Genomic DNA, 8279 nt, shown 5'->3' with positions numbered 1-8279 from the left:
AGGGACTGTTCTTCATTTTGGCTTTGTTTAACAAGGGACAGTCAAGTCAACAAGCATTTATTAGGCACCTAGTATATGCCAGCAATTGTACTAAGTCCTGGTGATACAAAGAAAGGTCCTCCGGGTAGCTAGGTGGCACAACGGATAGGGCTCCAGCCTTGGAGTCAGGAGGACCTGAGTTCAAATGCAGTCTCAGACCAGTCACTTGACACTTACTAGATGTGTGACCCTGGGCAAATCATTTAACCCCATTGCCTAGCCAAAAAAAAAAAAAAAAAAAAGTCCTCCTCCCCATCAAAGGAGGAACTCATAGTTTTAAGGGAGGAAACAAAATACAAACAAGGGACATACTGTGCAGGATAAATTGAAGATAATCAACAGGGAAGGGGCTAAGGAAAACCTGAAGAGGATTCTTGTAGAAGGTGTGATTTTAGCTAAGACTTGAAGCCAGAGATGACAGAGGGCATTCCAGGCATGGTAGACAGCCAATGAAAATGCCCGGAGGGGGAGATGGAGTGTTGTGTGAGAGAAACAGCAAGAAGGTGAGTGTCACTGGATCATAAGGACATGTCGGGGGGAGAGATGTAAGAAATCTGGAAAGGTAGGAAGAGGACAGGTTATGAAGGGTGGCCAGATGGCTTTAAGAAAGCTGAGTGAGAATGGCAAAGCATTAAGGCATTAGCAAACGATGGCCCCCTATTGGCTGAGACCAAGAGAAAGACAAAGAATTGGCAAATGAGCAGCATAAAGGAGACCGAGCTCACCCTTTGTATTTAGATGGTTTTTTTTTTCTGTTTTTCTCTCCTTTGCTCTTTTTGGTAATACATGTCTTTTTTATATTTCAAATAACTGATTTTTTACATATTATCATTCTTGCATAATTATAGTCCCTTCCCCACCCACAGCAGAAACACAAGGTACAGAAGAAGAGACGCCATTTTCTCTTTCTCCTTCTATCTCCACCACCTGGTATGAAGTTTTGAACACTGGGGAACGGGGGCGGGGGAGGGGAGTGTGTGGACTTCGAGGGATGGGGATGGGTCTAAATCTATGATTTCATTTGTGTAGGGAGCTCCCTGTGAGGAAATCTCCTTCATCAGTGCCTGCCCTGGAAATTATATCAGAGTTGCCTTGTACATATTAAGTATTTAATAAGTGCATGTTAGACTGAATTTGTATCAAAACCATTCAGTGCTCCCTCTCTCTCTCCCTCTCTCTCTCTCTCTCTCTCTTCACCCCTCCCCCTCCCTCTTAGTTTGGGGTCCTTAGTTTTCCATGGCCAAACAACTGTGCTTACCTAGCTACCTCTGAAAAAGGGATCCCTAACTATTGAATGGTATCCACTGAAGATAAAGGTAGAATTCAGAAGTACAGAATAACCTCTTTAGAAGATGCCCAGTGGGGGGAAGGACGAGATGGGGAGAAAATTTGGAACTCAAAATCTTGTGGAAGTGAATGTTGAAAACTAAAAATAAATAAATTTAAAAAAAAAAAGATGCCCTAAGGCCACAACTTGTAAAGGTCTTAGCACAAAATTTACTAAATGCTAGAAAGCATTCCTCATGGAGTAACCACATTCTCATAAACCCTTAATGCCCACTCTCCCTCACCTCAATGGTTCCGCATCCTGTTCCCAATATATTCATTCACTCATTTTGCTTTCGTGATTGTTCTTGAGGTGTTTCAGTGGTTGAAGCCACCAAACCAGAAAGTCTTCCAAACCTAGAGAATCTATGTTACTCCTTGTGGACTTCCAAAAGTTGTGCATACAGCAGGTACCAAACAAACGCTACATGAACGAATTTATTCTTCATTTCAGTGAACCTTCTGATTCACAGCATCTACAGGTCAGGTGTTTCTTAAGCTGACCCGAGAGGATGATAAATATTTTGTTTGTACACGTGTACATGGGTTGTCTTCACCAATAAGCTCTTGGAGGGCAGGAACTGTTTCATATTTGCCCTGCTATCACCAGCTCTTAGCACACTACCCAGGCCACAGCAGGCACTTAATAAATGCTTGTTGATGGGTCTTCCCATCAGAATTTTTAATGAAATAAACAAAAACACCAGAATATAAGAAAATGATTTTATTCCTAATTTTCAGTTCTGATACAGTTTACAAATACGCTTTTACTCTGATAATTCAGCCTTGCTGCTAGCAAAGCCTCTGAACTAACACCCATAAATACAGATCGGGAGGTGATTAACATCCACTATTGTTTCTATACATAAACTATTCTTTTAATGTCGTTTTTTGACAATTGCAAATCGACTACATAGTATAGGTGGGCAAAAAGGCAATAAGTGAGTCTTTTGAAACACTAAATGTATAACAAACACAGCGCATATTATCAACATTTACATGATTCACATCAAATTGATGACATCCTAAAATGTATTCCTTTTAAAGGATAGATTTTCAATAAAATATTACATTTCATTTAATACTCTGGTACAATACTTCATACACTGCAGGAAAATTAAAAGTAGGCCTAGTCATCAGCTTAAAGGATCCCTTCTCATTAGCCTTTAGTAATAAAAAGAATCACAATTATGTCATAAATAAACGGCAAAATTAATAATTACAAGTTTTGAGGTTGAGCGTGGAAACATTTTTCAAATTAGTTTTGAGTAATAAAAAGTTATGAAAAACACTGAAATGAGCTCCTAGAGAGATTTGCAATCTGCCCCAAACAAAAAAAAAAAAAGGAGCAAACATTTTAGTGAGGATACAATAACAATAAACTACATTTCTAAACTAATATTCAAGAGGGAAAATTAAAAGTTCTGTCCAAATTAATGGCTAGCAGTCCTAATAAGATAACCATAAATCAGCGTGACCATTTGCTATAAAACTTTTTTTTTTATTTTTATATATTTTTTTTCTTACAATGCACAGTCAACGAAAACTGTACCAGGTTTGTACTGGTAAAAAATATATAATATATATAGATATATGTGTGTTGTGCCTCAGAAGTTACACTCTTAATTTTTCTTGTGGTGTAAGTAATCTATAATCAAATACTTCTAATTCAATTGCTTTCCCATTCCACTGAACTAGAAATAATCCATGATGTCAAATTATTTTTAAAAACACCTACTAGAATAATATCTCAAGATACAATGGGAGTCGATAAATAAGGTGAACTTAAATGGAGCTTCCAAACAGTTCATTCCAGAAACATGAATTTACCCTTCTGTCAGTGGAATCCCCTACTCCCTGGACATACTACTTCTAGCAATTGACTGGCTATTTTTATTCCATCAAAGAATGGTGGAATGAATATGGGGAAAAGGTGCAATTAAGCACCACCATTTTAAACATATGTATTAGCTCTGAGCATGCATCCCTTTCCCCCTTGGTGCAGCCCAAATTTGAGAAAATCAGAAAGGACTCAATGTGGACTTCCTATACACGGAGGATGCAGGGGATGCAGCAGGGTCTCCCAGTTCAACTGCCTGCTTTGTTAACAGAGGAGCAAATATTGCCCCATTACAGAAGAGCACCCATTAGGGGAACCACACTTTTAAAAAATAATTAGATTACTGACTTCACAGTGCCTCAAAAAAGTTCACAGTACAATACCCTTGTCACTGTACATTTGTCTTTGTGCAAATGCAGCACCGGACCTGGCATGTGCCACCATCTCCCCAGCAAACAGTTTGGCTTTTTTTTTTTTTTTGTAATGGGGGGAGGCTGGTGGAGAATGTGTGTGCTTAACTGGATTTTTGCCCTTTGTTTTCAGTATATAAGGGTGTCCCCACATTTCTAAACAATTCACACCTCTCTATATAGATTTTTGTTTTCTGTTTTTTAAATGATTGGTTTAACTCTTTCCAATAGCAAAAACTGAATGGCATTTTGCTGTTTAACTGCCACAAAATCTGAAAAAAGGGTCCCCAAATTGGAAAACTGGCTGTTGGTGACAATGCTGTCAATTTTATGCATGGACTATGGATGAGTGCTCTGAACTCAGACGTGCAGGTAATAAAGATATGTAGTAATGAGCACATGCTGGTATGTTTGTAAGAAATGGAATTCACCTTAATTATGGACTCTCACAACTAATAGGACAGCCTCCTCTCCTTGTACCAAAGCACATTTCCAGCCTGTACTGGGTCCTGGCATGGAGACGCTAAAGATAACCCCTCCATCTCTCTGTCCCTGCCCCCTCCCCAATCAACCACATGTAAAAGTCCATTCCTTTCAACCTGAGCAATCACCAGGGTTTTCAGCAGGGCCACACACTAGATAGAAGCTTCTGGTTTTCCCTAAAAGAGCTGTTAACTCTGAAATCTTGTTGAATTCATTTTTTGCTTTTGTTTTTAATTTCAATATCACATTTCAGACAAATTCTCTAACTCAAAACACAGAATCCTACTTTCACAACTTAAAAAGAGCCAGTTCACTTTTGCATGACATGTAAATGACATGATACTCGGAATCAGGACTACAGGTGGGGCGAGGCAGGCAGCTGGTCAGGTGCAGTAAGCAAGCACAGATACCTCAACTAAAAACAGATTTTAATAAATGTGCACACACATATTTTTGTGCCAAAAACTTCTACTGTTCACGGCCTGGCACTCCTTGAGGGCAGATGCTCTCTCTCTCTCTCTCTCTTTTTATCTTGGCACCCCCCAGGAGCCTAGCAAAGTGCCTTGGTGCTCACTAACAAACTAAATGGTAGTTCAATTGAATAACTCCTACCATATGTGACTTGAACAATGTGAAGTCTTGAAGCCTTCAATGGACTCACAGGGAACAATTTCCAAATGCAGAAGGTTACAATTTCCAAACCTTGCCGAAGGCATTCCAATGTTTTGTCAACTCTCATAGCAAAATTCATTTGTTGGCTACAGAATGAGAGTGACCTCAGACATGATTCAAGGTCATCTGATCCATCCATCATTGATTGTTTTTGCCCCCAGGTTCTGCTGCTTCCTCATAAACCACCTTTTCTAAGCTGCTAATTCTGTGAGCTCCACTGGCCAATCTGTCATGGTTCAAGCTCTACACTGTGCCCTATTCAGTGTCATATAAGCTCATGTGAAATTTGGTAAAATGTGACCAAGTTCTGGTGACGCTTCATGGCTGCAAACTGTAGACTACCAGTCTTTGAAGGGTTAAAGCTGCAGGTCACCAGCGACACGGGCATGACCAGGCTACAGCACTTTAGCAACAAAGAACCAGAGCATTAGAGAGACCAAAGAGCAGAAAAGGAAGGGGCACAGTCATGAAGCAAGAGCAAGGGATGACTGAGCGTTAGCTCGCCATACCCCAGGTGGCACCCACACAGTGTCCAGGGATCGAGGCAGACCTTGAGGGCAATGGGACACCCTTTGGGGAAGAACTGCAGGGCAGCATGGACGAGGGCTGAACAAGAAGGCGTGGATGGGCTGCCACTGGCATCACTGCCAAAGTGCCTGCCCACCTTGAGGAGATCCCAGTTCCATTGAGTTATCCAGTGCTCAATAATCATTCAGTGATCTGGCAGAACTAAGACACAGTTTGACAATCCCATGATACTATACTGATTTAGGAAAATAAGAAACGGTTTCATTAAACCAACGTCCCATACAGGACTTCACAAAGCCAAGTGAAAGAAGTTACCTCACCATCAAGTTACAGGACAAGTTGGGTTCAGAGAGTGCAAATACTACTGATTCTACCCTACAGGCATTGACATTAATGCAACAAATACATTTGTACAATCAAACCATTGTACAAATATAAGGATATATGCTGGTGAAAGTCTGTCCGAAAGTCAAGAGTCCAAAGTACTACAGTAAAGTAGAGGCAAACAAAAGAGTTTTCAAAGTGCAATAAAAAGATGCACTTACCTCAATTCACACAAATACAGGCTTTATGCAGCCCCCTTGGGCAGAGGGCCTGAATTCTCTCTCATCTCAGGCCCAGCTGCACTTACCCTACGTGGATCCTCCAGACAGCCGAAGTCTCACTGTAGCCTATCAAAGGTCAGGGCATTTGCTCTTCTGTGCAGGAAAATGACCAAACGGGTCTTCCCAAATGACTTCAGGGAAAACCAACATTCTACCCCAGCTCTACTGGAAAGAAGCTCCCACTCTCGGCAATTTGGGCCTGATGTAGTCATTGAATCGGCTCCACTCTGCCTCTGAGACCCAGGGAGGCTCAAAGCCCAGAAACAAAAGACAGCCACAGGGCAAGGAACCTGAGGAATTACAGGGGCTCAAAAGGGAAGTCCCTAGAGGAACTTATTTGTCTTTACAAACATGACCAAAAATACTTCAGCTGAAATAAACACAATGAAGAATGGTGGAACACACATAGCAAAGAGGGATGTGGCTCTGGAAGGCACTTAAGGTAAAAGAAGGTTGGTGAAAATCCCATTCAACGAAACAGAAACGAGCTATTGCTGGCAATCCTGTCCCTCGGTCCTGGCGCTGACCCCTTCCTGCCTTGCTTCAGGCAACCCTCTGTGCTCACACAGATCAACTTGAGGGACCTGGCTCAGATCATGCATCCTTCCACTGGATTCTGAAGTACAGATCACCTAGAGAAGTGTAAGGCCTTACTGAAAACCACAGGAGCCCCGAGCATGGGGAAAGGGTCACACATACCAGCTCACAGATGGCACAGCAGGGTGGCTGGGGTTGAGCAATCACAAAGAATCACCAGAAGCTCACTAAAAGGTCTTCTGCCTCCAACTGTCAAGCAGCTAGATGACCATGAAGGCCACAGGAATCACCCCAGGCTGCTGCCACCTCCTGCCCCTGCTACGAGCTGCTGCTTTTCTGAATGACTGCAAATGTTCCCTCTGACACTGGTCATCAGTGTTCTCTTGAGCATAAAGACAGTGACTCTGGTTCAAAGAAAACCTTGTGCATGTTTTCCCAACAGAAACTCAACAACTAGGCTGAGAAACAAGTCAGCCATCTGCTAACAAAAGAAGGTACCTCCTCTCCAAAAACCATCGTCACCTTCCACTCTGAAGTGGCCAATTGGAAAGGAAATGCTCAACTCTGTAAGCTTCAGGCATTAGGACATGATTCTAACCCTATCAGTTATAATAGATAATAATAAAAAATTGTTCCCATTTGTACTGGATGTTGTTTTGACAGATTTTCCCAAATCACTGCTCCTTCAAAAAGTGCCCTTTCATGCCTCACAAAGAGAAAGAGAATAAATCTGCTCCAATTTTAAAAAGAAAAATGCTGATAACCTGAATTTTAATCAACATCATCTGCAAAACGTGGAAACGAAAATTTAATAGCTTCCTCAATTTAAAACAAAATTCTATAAAATATAACATTGTCTACATTGTAGAGATGATTTCTTCTTATTTAAAAAACAAGCAATTGTAAATCAGGCATTGTTGAGAGAGAAATTCATGGTTTTTATATGGTTTCGCACTTTGCTTATTAGCGGGAGTTAAACAGTCAGGATGCAAACCTTCCAAATTCGTTCTTCACTTGAAAGTCCTTGCATCTTTCTTGACCTTTTGGGGGTGGGGAGAAATAGTCACATCTGGAAAGAGAAGGAAAAAAAAGCAAGAAATTATTTAGGAATATATATCTAAAAGCTTAATAAAAATGAAAACGTTTTGTTGATACGGAATTCTATATTGAAAAAATAAGCTCATGGCAAATTATAACTTTCTATTTGTTATTAAGAAATACTTGTCTCTAATCTGAAGAGTTAAACCTTCTGAAAAGGTGTTAGGAACAATAGCAGGGTAGAATACTTTAAAATTATGTAGGATCACTGACTCAGAACTGAAAGGGAACTTAAATAATGATCATTTGATCTAATTCCTTTATTTTAAAGAGGGGACAGTGATCCCTAAAAGAGTGCATGGTGATCTGAACCTAGCCTTGTTGTATTCAGTGGCCCTACTAACAGCACAAAAGTGGAAGCCAATGCTAACTGGTTCCAAAAATACTCAACATATCAGAATGTTGGCTGAAATCTTTCTTATTTAATAAGAAGTCGATCTTCTCTAATACAATAGATTTTGATAGGGATAAATGTATAGTCCTACCATACCCAGCTACACAGGTACAGCTAAGGGTGACAGCACTTTGGTTAAATGTTAGTTCAATAACAGCGAGATATAGCAGTGAAAGAACCTACTGCGATTCTAGGCTACATCAGCAGTGACTGCCTCCAGGATGAGGAGGTGACCATCACCTGGGCCCCTGGCCAGGCCCCATCTGCAGTACTGTTTTCACTCCTGGGCATCACACTACAGAAGATCCCTGACAGACTGGGGCAGACCCATAAGATGGCAAGCAGAA

At 40.9% G+C, this 8279-nt stretch overlaps 1 protein-coding gene across 3 annotated transcripts in view; it reads right to left on the bottom strand.

Moving 5' to 3' along the window:
- Positions 1–2074: 2074 nt before the first annotated feature.
- PTPN11 (protein tyrosine phosphatase, non-receptor type 11) overlaps positions 2075–8279 on the bottom strand; it is a 71061-nt gene continuing 64856 nt past the window's right edge. For all 3 annotated transcript variants that reach the window (XM_027862572.1, XM_027862592.1, XM_027862582.1), the window contains exon 16: positions 2075–7509. The gene's annotated coding sequence lies outside the window, so the exon portion shown is untranslated. The remainder of the gene's footprint in view (positions 7510–8279) is intronic.

The sequence above is a fragment of the Vombatus ursinus genome, unplaced genomic scaffold (genome assembly GCF_900497805.2).
Source record: "Vombatus ursinus unplaced genomic scaffold, bare-nosed wombat genome assembly UNPS02001287.1, whole genome shotgun sequence".
In the NCBI taxonomy this organism is placed as follows: Eukaryota; Metazoa; Chordata; class Mammalia; order Diprotodontia; family Vombatidae; genus Vombatus; species Vombatus ursinus.
Note: the sequence above shows the minus strand (reverse complement) of the source record. Positions and strands in the feature narration are given on the sequence as shown.